This window comes from Ochlerotatus camptorhynchus, unplaced genomic scaffold (assembly GCF_037179485.1).
Source record: "Ochlerotatus camptorhynchus isolate MF236.1 unplaced genomic scaffold, CSIRO-AGI_Acam_v1.1 ptg000329l, whole genome shotgun sequence".
NCBI lineage: Eukaryota > Metazoa > Arthropoda > Insecta > Diptera > Culicidae > Ochlerotatus > Ochlerotatus camptorhynchus.
The window spans coordinates 4,742,115-4,746,120 of record NW_027040817.1 but is presented as its reverse complement, the minus strand read 5'-3'; the positions used below and the strand labels follow the sequence as shown (position 1 = coordinate 4,746,120).

The window sequence follows — 4,006 nt, the reverse complement described above, 5'->3', positions numbered from 1 at the left end:
CTGACTGCAAAAATATCTAATAGTAATTACCTGTGCTGTGATCAGGCATGGAAAATGATTTGCATTCATTTTATACATTCATTTACATTCATTTGTCTCTAACTTTTTTCATCAACAGCATTCCGCAAAATGATGTACAGAGCTTTCGTAGGTTTTGTTATTAGCTACAACTGCTGTTGATGAAAAAAGTTAGAGGCAAATGAATGTAAATGAATGCATGAAATGAATGTAAATGATTTTCCACGCCTGGTGGTGGTGGTGCGATTTTTCTGAGGCATAAAAATCTCTGGTTACGTTTTCCTTTGGAAGTGAAGTAAAGCCGCTGGTCTCGGCCCATGTGTGTTTGAATGGGTACGATCCAGGTGTGGAAGCTGCCTTCCTGCACATTAGATTGCCGTCAATGGATGGCAATCGATGTCCGTCGGTGATTGGCACTAGATTGCGGAACAGAGACCGTCATTGGAAATATGAATCCTCAGTAGACGTGTTTTTTTTATCAAAGGCAAGTGGAAGAAGAGAAGAAGAAGCTTCTTAAGATGAATCTAAAAGAAGCTTTTTTTTGAAGCTCATTCTAGATACTTGCCCGTCGCTCCGCTCCTCTGACTAAAAAAACTAAGTAGCTACGCAGTAAAAGTGCTTTGCGTCGTTTTGACTCTGACTGGGATATTGATCATTTTTATGAGAGGGGGAACAAGACTACAAATACCTTTTACAATGATGAATATATAATAGCTCAAAACAGTTATCGTCTATTTAACGGTTTTATGAGAAGAATAGTTAGTTGAACATTCCCGAGAAGCATATGTAAACCCCTCGAACAACTTAGGCAACCGTGCAAACGCACTGCTTTGCCCCTCTATTCATCCAAACATGATGTTTTGTGGATAGTCACTTTTGAACAAACCACAGAATCCACGCATATCAGTTTGTGTCAAGGGATGTCCAAAATATGAGCAAAAATTCACCTAATAAAAGTTGATTTCTCTTTCATGATGATATCGAAAGTCAAGCTCCGCGCACGAGATATAGCACTCGCATGATGATATACAATCAGTCAGTATGGCGGAGAGCTATGTCGGAGCATAGGTATTGAAGAAAGCCTGAAATGAGATGCGGCTCATAACGGTGCTGTTGCTGATTGTGCGCATGTGTAGGTTCCAGTGCCAGTGCGGATAGGTTCCAAGACAACATTTTCTTCAACTATTACAGCGATATTGGAGTAAGTCGTACGATGAAACGTGTATCCCAGATGGGGGGTTTACCATCGTAGAGTTTTCGGGTGGAAAGTTAGTCGTGAACAGTACTTTGTGCAAGATTTGGTTGGAAGTAAGTTGATTGGCAAATTTTGGTGTTTGTTTATCCGATGAAGTGAATTTGGCGCAGTTCCGTTTAGTCGCAGTGCTCTAATATGTGTTGTCGCTCTTTGCAGATCTTACACAGTACAGGGGAGGATGTGTGAAATGGATGAATTATGGTAAATTCGCTCAAGTGCCTAATTATCTGCGCTTGAGTCGAAACAACAAGGCAATTCAATCCATCCCAAGGCGAAGAGTACAGTTTCTCGAGAAGCATGGTTTCAATCCAGACGTGGCCATCGTGGTTCTCGAAGGTATCAATGCTTTCGACATCGAGAAGACTAGAGAGATAGATGGTAAGGAACATACTAGATAGCCACTAGGTAGTTGCGCGGTTATGTCATACATGCTGGCGTGCAATCATTGCGACACATGTGGCGGGCATAGTTTCTTAGCTACAGCAACTGGTTTAATCGTAGATTTACCTGAGCAAAAATGCGAGATCACCATTGATTTTGGATTATACAAAATATTGAAGTTTAATTTTATATGTTGCCATTTTGTGTCATCAACAGTTTGTGATATTGCTGGTATAAAGTTTGACACACCTTTTGGCAGACTTCCAAAACATGGACTGGCGACGAAGAACGTGCACTGCAGCATCCACGCCAGCAAGCAGATTGGAACGACACATCACATAAACTACCGTTATGTTTTCCGTGGAACACTTTCCTGAGAATAACAGTTAGTAGGCTGTATCAAAATTTGTTACACGGCAAATAGCAATGGATCGTTCATCTGTTTTTCCAGCTATCGAACATAGATTGACAAAGACCCGGCTAACGGCTCAATGGACTACGACATCGGATGTTTAGCTTAAACTTGGTGATGGAACTCCCACTTGTTATTGATAAGATCAAAACTAAAAAATAGGGTTTGCTGCTTTGGTGAGATTTGTTGGCCAACCACTCCAAGTCTCGGCAAGGCAGCAAATATCCAAAAAATATGAAGTTACGAATAGCAATATTTAGCTCTAGCGTGGTTAGAGGTATTTATTTCATTCATAAGCATTTTGTTTTCCTAGCTTTAAGCAATATTGAATGCAGCTGGGTTCTTGCTGATTAAGCCTAACATTTAGTTTCTGAAAATGTGTTTTAAGGATATTATTCAATATTGAACCGTGCAAGTTTTTACAAACTCCCTTCACAACACCAAACACAATCCTTGCAATATGAAATGGTATAATTTATCCAAATTTATTATTCCAAATGACAATGAATATGATATTTAATCAACTAAATGAAATTGATATTAATGGTAGTGGTATTCCGTTCAACATATTATTATACGATCCTTTTAATGATTCTCAAAACGAGCGAAGTTGGAGGATAGCATGATGAATAATAGCTACTGCATACGTGACACGCGATGCGACAACACCAATAATTAGAATTATACGCTATTATTATACACGATTACATAGATGATCACGTGCTTCCGAGCGCGAATCGATTAAATCAATTCAATGATTACAAATACACTCTTTTTCTGAGAATATTGTGTAACTGGCATAATGCCAAGACACAAACACAACAACACAAAACATTCCCTAGGGTTAAGGGCTTAAAAGGAAAAGGTAGTTTTGTAGTTCTTAGGATATAAGATGATGAAAAAATGACACTTGGTATTAGTTTTAAGAAATTTTCGATGATAATTGAAAAGTATTATTAAACATTTTGATTTCAGAAGATGTTTTGCAACCCCCATGAAGTAAATACTCATTAATATTTGTAAGCGAGCGTTTGATACTAATTTGTCCGAAACTGCCTATGAAACTGAGCCGCAAATTGGGAGTTATGAAGCACCAAACACAGCTCCGGTCCGCATTCATGCATTCACCTACTGGAAATTCTAAAAATAATGCCACCACGAAAATTGCGATACCTGGATGGGCGATTTCCTCTAATTTAAGGTAATGTTTAAGTTTTGAAAAAGTAAGAGGTTGTATCCAAGACACGACCGCTGATTTGACGTAGGATTACGAAAGGTAGTTTTGATGTCACAGCAAAAGTATAGTATATATTAAATTGATTTCTTAACTCGCTATCAGTGAAAAAGCTCGATAGGTTGAAATTCGAAAGCAATTTGAGAGTTCTTTTTATGAGGTGCTCTGTCGATGTCCATGTAGTAAAAGCCAATCCTAGACGATATGTCTTGGATTCAAGCTCTTACTCTTCAGTTAACACTTTTAGCAGTCATTTGTGGTCCTGAAAAGGACCGGTGGAAAAAGGAAGCAAAAATGCTGTGGAAATTTGTCCTCGATGTTCTTGAAGATGATGGCGGTGCAAAAATGAAATATGTATTAGGGAAAACACGTCAATCACAGAATCTGTGCCTACCGGACGGTACCTACGTTTATGCTTTTTGATGCAAATTTTAAGCATCTTCTATTAAGAGAATTCAGCAAGATTTTTATTTTTTGGCATTATGCTCTTAATAGGAGGGGCTTAAAATTTGCACCAAAAGGCATAAAGATCGGTACCGTCTGGCATGATCAGTGCTTGGTATCAATATTCGGTGACTGTGTTAGGGAAACCACTTTTCCCATCACGGAAACGCCTCGTTTTCTGATGTAAAAATTACGCATTTTCGTACAAGAAACGCACAGAACTTTTGGTTTATTCAATATATAATAAGAAAAAAAGCAAAAA

At 38.5% G+C, this 4,006-nt stretch overlaps 1 long non-coding RNA gene across 2 annotated transcripts; it reads left to right on the top strand.

Moving 5' to 3' along the window:
• The first annotated feature begins 1,230 nt into the window (after positions 1–1,230).
• Positions 1,231–3,089, top strand: LOC135708294 (uncharacterized). 2 transcript variants are annotated; one of them, XR_010518289.1, is made up of 4 exons: positions 1,231–1,326; positions 1,430–1,651; positions 1,871–2,039; positions 2,106–3,089. It is a non-coding gene; the product is annotated as an uncharacterized LOC135708294 (long non-coding RNA). The 2 variants fall into 2 exon arrangements; XR_010518288.1 differs by having other exon boundaries at positions 1,871–3,089.
• The last annotated feature ends 917 nt before the right edge of the window (positions 3,090–4,006 follow it).